The sequence below is a fragment of the Populus nigra genome, chromosome 9 (assembly GCF_951802175.1).
Source record: "Populus nigra chromosome 9, ddPopNigr1.1, whole genome shotgun sequence".
In the NCBI taxonomy this organism is placed as follows: domain Eukaryota; kingdom Viridiplantae; phylum Streptophyta; class Magnoliopsida; order Malpighiales; family Salicaceae; genus Populus; species Populus nigra.
In genome coordinates, this window is record NC_084860.1 from 1,021,081 (window position 1) to 1,033,992 (window position 12,912).

Below are 12,912 nucleotides of genomic sequence, written 5' to 3' on the forward strand. Positions count from 1 at the left end.
TTTGAAGACCCCTCGGAAGCTCTTTGAAGACTCCGACAAACTACCACCATTGCAGCCTATCAAGAAGAGTTTGAAAAACTCTCCCATCAAGTTGATAGCCTTCCAAAAGCCTTTCTTATCGGTTGTTTTATTGCAAGTCTAAGAGATGACATTCGCCTATATGTCAAGATTAAGCATCCAGCCACATTATCTGATACCATCGGTGTCGCAAGGTTGATTGAAGAACGAAACCAACTTCAAAAGAAGGTGACACATCCTTACCGGATCCAACCACCTGCAGCTACAACAAAAACAAGCATGAGTAATACTGTAGGGGTACTTGGACCTCCACCAAATTTGCGGCAGAACATGAATCCCACATCAAATGTCAGACGAATTTCCAACCAGGAAACACAAGAAAGGCGAGAAAAAGGCTTATACTACTATTGTGATGAGAAGTTCATTCCGGGTCATCGTTGCCAACGACCCCAATTATTCATGATTAGTGATACAAATGATCAAGATTCTGAGATACAATCTGAGATACTACAAGCGGCATAGGACCAAGAAGCTATTCCTGAAATTTCCTTCCATGCAATTGCAAGTACAACTCATCCTCAAACCCTTCGGGTGATGGGAAGATTGAGGAGCAAAGAAGTCATGGTATTGATAGACGGTGGAAGCACACAATTTTATCGATAAATCCATAGTCAATAAATATGATATACCTATAGTTCCTAATAAAAAAATTCCAGGTGACAATAGCGAACGGGGAGAAAATAGATTGCACAGGGTTGTGCCCATCACTCACCATCATGATACAAGGACAAATTGTTACAGCAGACTATTTTATTCTTCCGATAGCAGTGTGCCCAGTAGTGTTGGGAGTGCAGTGGCTTATGACACTACGTCCGGTGGAGACATATTATAAAAGATTCACCATGTCTTTCAAAAAGGATGGGAATTTATGTGTTTTTCAAGGGCTGAAACAATGAGGACTACAAGTTTTGACAGAGAAGGAATTCACTACTATGTACGTCTTTAACCAATTCTTTGCTATAATTCCAGTAGGCTTCATTACCCAACCAAATTCACATCCATCCGAAATAGCCCAACTCTTATCCAACTTGACGCACGTCACCCACACGACAATCGTTAGCAATTTTTTGTTCATTTGCTTTGATTGGTTTTTTGAGAGTCGCCACCTAGTATTTGATTGAAGGCTACTAGGAAACCTGATGTACTGGTCTTTATTAGAGATTCGAGGGTAAGGGACTGGTTGTGACCAGGGAAGGTATTAGCACCCCTAGCATACCCTACAAGAGATAACATTTTTACCGACGGTCTCACCAACGGAATCCATCCATCGAAATACTAATCGTTGGTCATTTTCCATTCCGTCGCTAATTCTATCGGGAATAAAAAAACAAAACACCGACAATATTTTCTGTTGATATATACCAACAGAAATGGAGACGGAATTATTTCCGTCGGTAAAAAATACCGACAAAAAAATTCCATCAGTAAGTCGGTTTTTGCTGATTTTCTGGTAGTGTTTTAATTCAAATACACTACCCAAAATATTAAAAAATAAATTTGAAAGTATATAAAATTAAAGTGAAAGTAAAAATAAACTTACTATTAAAGTTACTTCATTCGATGTTTGTGAAATATAATTCATCTATAATCGAATCTGAATTGATATTGTAACAACTCCTCAACTGGAATAAAATAACAATCTCATGTCAACTGAAAAACAAAGTAATTAAATTTTTTCCCTCTCTCAATTCCTCCTTCCTTCACTTGATTCTTCCTTATATTAATATTTTCTAAGTTGGACTTTGTAAGTTTACAAGGTTATTTTCTCACTTTTCTTATTTTTTTTCCTTAGATTTTTTTATGTTTTTCCCTTACTTTTCTCTCTTTCTCTCTCACCTTTTCTTTTCTTTCTTTTTCTATTATGCTTCTGCCCAGTCGGCAACATATAAAAGAAAGGAAGAACTGATTTATTTTATTTTTTAATGGCAAATAACAATTTTACCCTTAATGAGTCGTTTTGCTTTTATTTGATGTTTTTTTTGTTAGCACTACCAAACTCTGTTCATCCTAAAATTTTAACCAGATTTTATTCAATATATTTGAAGATTCCTCGTAAAATTTCAGCTCAATTTGATGGCCGGATTGAAAATTACATCCTATAACGTAAAACTGGTCAAATTGTGATTTTTTATCAAATTTCTGAATTTTTTCAAAAATTCTGAAATTTTAACCCAAGCTAAAGCATCATATTAGAAGGCTCCATGTAAAATTTCAGAATTTTTTGATACCTTAATTGAGAATTACAAATTTTCTTTACATAAAACTAATAAATAAATATTGATAAAATCTGACTTGGGCTAGAGCCCACCCTAGCCCATACATGCCTCCGCCTTTGCTTGCTAGTGAAATTTCAGGTTCAGGGTTAGTTTGAGAGTTGAGAGGTTCGGGTTCGGTCGAGTCAGGGCCAGGGATGTCATGGTGGTTGTTGTTGGGGTGTTGGAGAAGATGGAGAGGGAGGTGGGCACCATCAACAAAGAGTTCATCAGCTGTGTCATAACCCAATTTTTGACCCTTTTATTTTAATTATTATTATTATTTTATTTACTGAAAAGAAAAAAAATGATGATAATTATGAAAAAACAAGTAAAATAAAATAAATAAAGAATGAATTAAAATTTGGGTTAAAGGCAACATGATTGGAAGTTTTGATGTTTAATTAAACTTTGGAATTAATTTAATTAATCCAATCAAGAGTTTAATTGGTGAATTGATAAGTTTTGAGACTTAATTAAGCTTGAAATTAATTTAATTAATCCAATCAAGGTTTTAATTGGAGAATTGATAAGTTTTGAGACTTAATTAAGCTTGAAATTAATTTAATTAATCAAATCAAGGGTTTAATTGAAGAATTGATAAGTTTGAGAGTTAATTGAACTTGGATTTAATTAAATTAATGAAACCAGGGACTTAATTGAATAAATAGCAAAGTTTGGGGTTAATTGGGGGCAAAATTGCAACAGATTAAAGTCAAAGGATTAGCTTGTAAAAAGCACCGAAATACAGGGGTCCAATTACAATTTACAAAGGGGCTTGATTGCACGATTTCAGAACTTCAGTGACCATATTGAAAATGGTCATTCCCATCGCACAAACGGCACCGTTTTGAGAAGCTGTTCATCGCCTTCTTCCTCAGGAGCCGTTTCTGGCAGTAATGGCTTTGAAGTCGTTACAAATGGTTGGTATTCTCTGGCTATAAAGCCAGAGAAGATGAGAGAGCGCGGGAGGAGGAATCACAGAGGGGGGAATCACAGAACCGAGAGAGAGCGAAAAAAATCCAGGAGACAGAGGGGGGAGAGAACGAAAAAACCAGGAGAGGCAGAAAAAAATAAACCCAGAAAACAGAGACAAAAGCAAGCAACAAACCCAGAATACCAACATTAACATCACCGTCTTCTTGATCGCCTCCTGCAAATAAAAAAAAAGAACCCCCAGCATCGCCATCGTCTTCGTTCCTTCATCTCAAAAAACCAGGATAATAGGCTAGATAACCAGAAGCAAAGGAAACGCAAAACCCAGAGAGAAAAACGCAAGGAAAGGTGGAAAGGGTGCCCTGCCAAGCGTGGTTCAATCACACAGAAGGAGCTTTGTCATCGTCTTCGTCGCCTTCGGCCAACCAAGATAAGTCGCTTCCTCTGCCTTTCATTCGGTTTCAACTTATTAGCAGCATACTGTGCAAGTGAATTTTAATTCACTTGCACAGCGCAGCAACACGCGTGGCTTGTCGCACGCGTGTTGCTTTTGCTCGGCCAGGTCACTGGCTTGGGCCAGTGACCGGGCCGGGCCGGCTGGGTCTAGCCCAGCCCATATGGGTTGAGCTGGGCCCAGCCCCAAAAAAATAAAAAAACAATAGAAAAAATAGAAAAGTAGAAAAAATAAAAAAACATAAAAAATGTGTATGCATAAATAAAAATAATATAAATTTATTGGTTTATTCACTGACGCTAGAGTCAGGAATAAAAATACCGATTTAAATTTATATTATTTTTATTCATTGTATTTTATTTTGTTTAGCTAGAAAATAAAAAACATATATGTGCATGCGTAAAAAAATAAATTTATTTTATGTGAATATTTACTGGCGCCAGAGTCAGGAATATTATAAGCAAATTATCATAGCATAAACTAATAAACATTTAGCAATTTAAAACAAAACCAGCAATGCAGTCTGCCTCAGGTAGAACATTTAAGGGGTGATAATATCTTTCCTTTTACGTAACCAATCCTGAGCCATAGAATTTTTGATGACCAGTTAAGGTTCCTAGTGACCGTAATACTAGGTAGCGACTCCTCAAACAAGACATTTTTTCCTAAAAAAACAAGATGCTAGATATCTGTTCTTTTGTCATAATTTAAAAAAAAAATTTAGAGCCGCCGCGATGTCAGGTGCGACAAGCTGAAACAATATTTGGTTTGAGGGAAAGATGGGTTTTAGATCCAGAACTCAAATTCTGGTGAGTTTGAATCACTGCTTGTCCTACTTCTTCTACTGCTGCATGGAGAGAGGATTACTTGAGGTTCTTTAATGGATATTCTTTGTGGCCTATCCATATCGTTGGATAATGAAAGAGAGAGAGAGGAGGTTTGTTTTTGACAGGCGAGGAGCGAGAGGAGAGGAAGTGTGGGGAAGTTTCTCTATTTTTTCGGGACTTAGCATAGTTCAGAGTTCAGCTCAGCTTGACCCTACAAGAGCAATAAACAAAGGAGATTGAGTTGATAAAAATGAAGAGATGGGAGGGTGAAAGGTTGGGTCTCTGTGTGTGTATACATAAAAGTCAACTTGAGACATGCTCTGGATTGTATTTTAAAAAAATCTAGAAACTAGGTGGCGAGTTGATCGATCAAATCCTTGTAATCCAATTTAATACATAAGAATTTCATAGGAAATAAATATTTTTCTTCTTATTATTTGTTTATATTTTCATTTTTCTATTATGGATTTTTAGGCTTTTCTAGTTTTCTTATTTGAATGAAATCATTTTTCTATTTTTTTAAACATTGATAGGGTTTTTCTAATATTTCTATATAAAAGGTTGTAATAACTTTGACAAATGAAGGCTTGAATGAAAAAAAATGAATATTTTAGGAAGTCTCCTCATAATTATAGTGTTCTTGATATTTGAAAGTTTTGACTTGTTACAAATTATGTTATCCTTCACTCCTGATTGTGTTAGTTGGTATTAGAGCCTATCAATTCTTAGTGGTTTTGGTTGAAGGTCGTAGATGACATGTATCGAAGCTCAATGATTTTTGATTGCTAATTGATGTGTGTTGTTGCTACCCAATTTTTGACCAATGTTTTGATAAATTTTCAGAAAAATCCAAAAATAGCAAAAAACATGGAAAATCCAAAAAATATATATTTTTTATACATTTGCATCGTTTTTAGCATTTTTAGCATCGTCTCAAAAGAATTTAAATTTTCAAAGACATTTGGAACGCGTTCAACTTTTAACGCGTTATTTTTAAAATCATTGATTTTCTTCATTGGGTCGACGTTGATATTGCTCGTTTTCAAAAAATACAAAAAAATAAGAAAAATCAAAATTTACAAAAAAAAAGAGAAAAAGAGAAAGAAAGAAAAAGTTGAGGGACTAATTTGAAAACCTAGCAAAACTTTTCCTATAAATACCATGTTACACTAAATTTTCAGAGAGGGGGTCAATTTTGGAAACAGCAGAAAAAATACAAAAAAAACAACTTAAACCTAAACCTATCTCTAACCCCAAAAAGAAGAAGCCGGCGGCCCCCTCCAGGCTTTGGAATTTTTCTTCTCTCTCAACCTGCCCCATCGTCTCCAGCAACCCCCCCCCCCCCCCCCCCCCCCCCCAACACTGCCTCTTCTCCTTTCCTCTCAGTAGATCTCCCTCTGATCAACATCAAACCAGCATTTCCTTCCCTCAGCAACAGCACCAGCCGGATCTGCTAAGAGGAGTGAAGACCGGCCAGCAGTAGCCCATCTCCTCTTCAGCCGGTTCCACCATCCTGCCAACAGCAACAGACCAGCCCTTTCTCTCCATCTGCCTCCACACTCGTCCCTGCCTTCCCACTCTCAGCCGCTCATTTGTCTCGGCCAAAACCAAGAGGCAGCGCCCCCCCCCCCCTTTTCCTGAAAAAAACCGAAGCCAACTCCCTCTCTTCCCTCTCAGTTGCAGGGGCAACAAACCCACAGCCCCTCCCTTTCAAAAACCAAACCGGAGCAGCCACTCCGTTCCCTCATTTCCAGCTTCTTCTCCCGAGCCTCTCGACCTTCTCCCCAAACGGATCTTCTGCATCTTCTCCAGGCCGCCAGCTCCAAACCCCCCAGGCTTTTGATTTTTTTCTCCCCCAAACAGCAGTTATAGCCTCACCGTTCCCCCATTTTCTTCTCCCCCACAGTAGCCGAGAAGACACCAGCCCTCTTTTCCTCACAGAACCCACAGCCGATCTTCCCCATTTCTTCTCATTTTCAACCGGACAGCCTTCCCCATCTCAGGGGCAGTTCAGGTGCCACGGATGACAGCACCACCGGCCGGATCTGCGACCAGTACAGGGAAACAAACTGAAAGGAAGAAATAAAACAGAGGATAATCAGATCTGGAGAGGAAAGAAAAATTTGAACCGACTGCCTTGTGTGTATTTTTTGGGTTTTTGCAGGTGACGGTGACTCCACCGCCGGCGTGGGAAGACGGAGGGGAAGAGGACATTGCAGATCCCCTGTTTGTTTGAGCTTCCGGCGGCGGCGCGTGAGCCCACGCGCCGCTAGTGGCGGTGGCGCGTGGGAAGACGCGCCGCCACTGTTTCGGCGGTGGCAGAAGGGTTTCCCTGCAATTTCTGGAGTTTAGGGACTATTTTGTAATTTTAAATTATGTAATGTAATTTTTGTTTAGTGTTTAATTTTTTATAATTTTGTAATGTGATGTACAAAAAGAACAAAAAAAGGAAAAGAAAAGAAAAGAGAGAAAATAATAATAGAAAAAGAGATCTGTGTGTTTGTGTATTTTTTGTATGTATGTTATTGAATAAAAAAAACTGAATTTAATATTTTTAATTTATAGGCACAAATATCTAAAGGATAGATAAAATCATGTTGTATTTTCTATGAAAATGTAGAACATGTATCTACATATATTTTGGAAACTAATAACTGAATTATCGAAGCCTTAGAATTGGGTTAAAATTTTTATTTTTAATAAACACATCAAGTTCACGAAGCAGCTTATCTCAGTTAGGGTGCTAATACATTTTCTAACCACAATCAGTCCTTTACCCGTGAATCTCTGACACGACCAATACATCCGGTTTCCTAGTAGCCTTCGATAAATTACTAGGTGGCGACTCCAACGAACCACTCAAATCAACAATGGGAAAAATCGCCAAGCTGATGTCGCGCGTGGATTTTTTGACGTGCGACATGTGTTGTTGAATAGCCATGATTAGAAAAGATTGCAGAATAAGACAGACTTGTGTAGGAAGGGATGGCAAGGTTACCCTCAGGCAAAAGACATCTAAGAACCATTGTGTTATTTTTAAGGTTGTTAAAATTGCGAGTTAACTCGTAAAATCGTAAGATTTTACGAGTTAACATGTATCTAATATGCTAAATCGGACTAAAAACTTGAAACCAGTAAAATCAGATTTAATTTGTGCAAAATTGGTAAACTCAATAAACTCAGTCTGATTTTATGAATTTACTAAATTTATAATTCGAACCAAGTCAAGTCTAAATTTAGCCTTAAAATGTTTGCTGATTAGTTTTGCGAGATTGAACATATATTTCAAACTGCATATTGGATAAAGCTGAAATTTTACAGGAAAATATTAGATACATGAAAATATATTGAGGTAAATTTTCAGATCAAATGGAGTTAGGAAACATAATATTTCAAAGGGTCAAAGTTAGTAAACTAATATTGTTAAATATGTCAAACAAGACCTTCATGTATTGTTTGGGACATATCTAGAGCTACTGGTGGAATTTTACTTCGATTAAAGTTGTGATAGAAACTAGACATCTAAAACTTTCCAACCATATATTATAGGTCCAATAATTCATCCAAACAAGAGAGAACGACATGTTTGAAATCAGAACTCAAATATGCCAAGAATATACAAAAATTGAAGATTCAAGCTGCATGGAGGAATTTTAATTATTCTATTCTATTTATTTATTTAATTTCAAATAATTATTTTTATTTTGAATTTTTTCTAGTGCGTTAGACATGGTTTAAGAGTTTATTTCATTATTGAATTTATGTTAGTTAATTACTAATTTAAACTCATTAGCTTGCAACCAAAAAGGGGTCTATTAAGACTTATTGTGATGGGAACAACCAGGTTATCACTAGGTTTATGTGTGTTTTCTACCTTTCAGTGATTCTCCTGTATTGAAAAATTTTGTTCTAAGATTTTTTATTTCTCCATGTCATTAATTTATTGATTCATACTATCTATCTCTCTCATTTTATTTAGATCACTCATTGATTATAATATTGTTGACTTATTTATCAGATTTTAATGTAATTTAATTTCTTTGCTAGAATTATCAATATATAATTAGTTAAAAAAATTACTTATGATTTATAATTTTACGATCCAAGTTTATATTGTATTTTTCGTGTCGTGTCAAAAAAATTTTTTTGACAACCTTGGTTATTTCTATCTGCATTAATTGTTATTATTTGAAATCCTGATGATATGATTAATGATGGGGCAACTCACACAAGGTTTTGTGTTAGGGATCCACGATAAAGTGAACCATACAAAAATCTTATATTAAAGACCCATGATGTGGTGATTCACATACAAAGGATATTCGTGGAGGAAGGTTCTTGACCGAGGTCTGAACTCAAGTATGAATTCTTTTCAATCAAGGAAGACTGATGCATGATTTTTTTAGGAGAATAAATATTTTTCTTAATTGATTTTATTTTTTCTATTTTTATTTTCCAATTCAATATTTTTAGGTTTTCTAGTTTTCCTATTTGGATGGAATATTTTTTTATTTTTTTATTCAATATTAATAGGGTTTTTTTTGTATTTCTATATAAATGGTTGTAATAGTTTTTAGAAAGTGGAGACTTGGATGAATAAAAATTGAATATTTTAGATCTCTCCTCATAATTATAATGTTCTTGGTCTTTGAGAGTTTTGACAACAAAACTCGTTATCATTTACTCTAGTTTACGTTAGTTGGTATCAAAACTTGAAGATTCTTAATGATTTTGGTTAGAGATTGTAGAGGATGTGTATCAAAAATCAATGATTCTTGATGGTTAGTTGTTGCATGCTAATAAATAACCATGGTTAGAAGAGGTTGCATAACATGACATACTTATGTCAGAGAGGATGTTGAGGTTCTCCTTAGGAAAAACAATGTTTAGGAAATAATGTGTTGTTTTTATTAGTGTAAGTTGTTATTGAGAATCCTAGTTGTAAGACATATGACAAGGTGATCCATACAAAAGAGTTATGTTAGAGATTCACGATTTGTAGTGTTAAGGACCCTAAATGAGATGGCTCATATACAATTATTGTTTTAGGGATCCAAATGTGATGACCTACACATAAAAGATATTTGTGGAGGATGATTGCTAACCAAGATCCGAACTTGAAGACAAATTCCTTCCAACATGAGAAGATTAATATGAATTTTTTTGTAGAAAAATAAATATTTTTCTTAGTTAATTTTATTTTTTTTATTTCTATTTTCCTATTAAATATTATCAGGCTTTTCTAGTTTTTCTATTTGAATGAAATATTTTTTTCTATCTCTATTTTTCAATTTAATATAATATGGTCTTTTTAGTGTTTCTATATAAATGGTTGTAATAGCTTTTGATTAGTAGAGACTTAGGTAAAAAAAAATATATTTTTTAGATGTTTCTCAATAATTATGATATTATGGGTTTTGAAGGGTTTTAACTCGTAACAAAACCTAACCTATTATCGTTTGTTCCTATCTATGTCTATGTTAGTTAAAGATCCCACATTTGCTACGTTTGGTATACGATGGTTGCATGAAAAGGAAGGAAATGATGATGATGATGATTTCTACGTAGCCAAAGTAGAAATAGCTTTTAGAAATTATTATTAGAAATAGCTTTTAGGAAGGATTGGTGTACAATGCTCGCAATTATACTTTTTGGAATTTTGCAAAGAAGGGTGTAGAACTTGTATTATTTCAACCGTAAAATGAAAAAAAGCTGGAAAGCTTTTGGAATAGTTTTTTCTTTTTTCTTGAAAAGCTTATCATGAATTTGTCCATTTCTTTTATGTGTTAACCTTCTATGGACCAAAATATATGTAAATGTCCATTTCTTTTTCATGTTATTTTATCTATTTTATTTCATCTTTTTATGTAAGAAATAAAATAAAAATAATATATGATAAAATTTGATTAGTAATTTTTATCATATGATAAAAATAATAAAAATAAAAAATTAATTTTGATTGAAAATTATCAAATTAAAAGATAGAATTAAAATTCAATAACAAAAGTGGAAAGCTTTTGAAATTGTTTTTTTTTTTAAAGCTTATCAGGAAAATAGTTTTGTATCTCTAGCAATCTTCCTTCTTTCTTTGTATAGCATGAGATCTTTTATTTATAAATATTTGTAACGGCTTTCACTTTTTTTTTCCGCTGTAATATGTTATTATTTTATTAATTGATTTTTATTTATAAAATCTTGTATTTATAATAAAATATATTAAATATCTTATTTTACTTCTCAACTTTTTATTGATCAAAATATATGTAAAGATTTATTTTACTTTCATGTTATTTTATCTGTTTTATTTTATCTTTTTATATAAAAATAATACATGATGAAATATAATTGTTAATTTTTTTTGTTTTTACATAATGAAATTTGATTGGTAATTTTTTTTCTATATATATTCTCTCCAGATAAGTTTACTTGTAATAAAAAATAAATAGATATGTTTTGAAAATATGATTGAGAGAGTTTTATAATTTAAATATATTTTATTTTAATTAAAAATTAATATGATTGTATTAAATTTTCATAATAAATTAACATAGATTTTTTAGTGGATACACCGGTAAAGATGCAATTGAATTAGTCTTTCATAAACCAGCACTGTACAGTCACCCATAACCTTAAACATTAAAACCCTTTTTTTATCAACATTATGAGGATCTTGGAATTTGTTTTCATTTCCCTGGTTTTTGTCAACAACAGTTGTTCTAGGAGACGCGAAAGCCACAAAGTTCTAACCACTTGGACTTTTTAATGGTTGGCTGTTGGAGCTATATCATGGCATGCTCTGTTGATTTGCCCCACCCATTCTCTTGATGCAAGATCAAGTGCTGAAAGCATTCCAGGTTTAAATCTTCAAGAAATTGCTGAGTATGTCTGAGGAGAAATAGACCGCAACCTCATCTTGTAGAGCATGACCAACGCCACAGTGCTGTGGTTTTGTGTAGACCCTCACAAACCCCATCTTTGCTTTTTTTTTTTAAGAACTGAGTGGAGGAGGCGGTGGGAGTGGCCCGATGGCAGTGATGGAGGTATTAAAAGCTCGACCTGTGTTGTTGCACATACACAAGGTTACCTTCTGTAGAATTTCAAACTTCTGCAATAACAGTCCCATAAGCTCTTTATTATCTGGGTAACCGCATGGCATTCTCTGGCTATAGGGAGGGTTTTTTTTTTTACAAAAAAAGAATAAGGAGGGGGATCGAAGAGCAAGAACAGAGCAAACACAGTACATGAAGGGAAGAGAGGCAGAAGGGACGAAGATAAAAACAGAGAACAGGGAGGAACGAAGAGAAAAAAAGAAACAGAGAACATGGGGGAGCGAAGGAGAAGAATAAAAAATACAGGGGGTGAGAAGGAACGAATGATGAGAAACAGAACCAGGGAAGGCAAACGAGCCTAACACAGAGACGAAAACGAGAAACACAGAGGAGGGAGCTTCCATTCAACCAGCAGCACCTCACGCCTTCATCACCATCGTCTTCATCCTGAGCAGAAAAACCAGAGAGAAAGCAAAAGGAAAGAAACAGTCAGAGTAAAGAAAGCCAAAGGAGGAACAGAGGAAGTATTACATAAAGCATCAAAAAGTACAAAGTCAACAGATGTTCTACAAGATGACACTACCTCAAGACAACTAAAGTAACATCCAGAATCAGAGCTCTGCAAATTAATGAACATTATCAATGAGGACATTACCATCCCTATTTGCTGTTCACTCCAGCTGATCATCATCCCCTTGTTGCTGCTCACCATTTTCCAAGACTGTGAACTCCACAAACCCATTTGCTGTTTTCTCTTAAACAACTAAAAAACGCTCGAGTTCTCTTCCAATTTTCTGATGAGCCAAGTCAACGGGAAACCTCACACACTCTTTTGACAACAGAATCCTATTACTATCACTCCATGGAACCTCCATTCTTATAGAACCCCCACTCAATAACCCTCTTGCCATCAGCACTTGGAATCCCTGATTCCCTAAACCCACACTTTATAGCCAAAGACACCAAACATTGTGCGGCTTCAATGTCCCTCCACTCCACAGCAATACTCAATGGCTCAAAACGGAACACTAGTCGGTAGCCGACCCAGTAGCTGATTCAGAGTCATGATCCTCCACGTGCCTTTTTCTTATTGGTGGGTGGTGTTGATGCTGGTTTTGGATGCGAGAGGATGGAGATCCGGCCAGAGCAGGCGCACAGCGAGGGTGGATGAGTTGGATTATGCGGGTGTCTAATGTCCCTTTTGGTAACTATAATAAAATATTTTATTTATAATATTGTGCCACATAGACTTGAAGGGTTGTCTTAAAAGTTTGGAGCAGAACCCAATTAGATTACTGATACAGAACAGCAGCCAC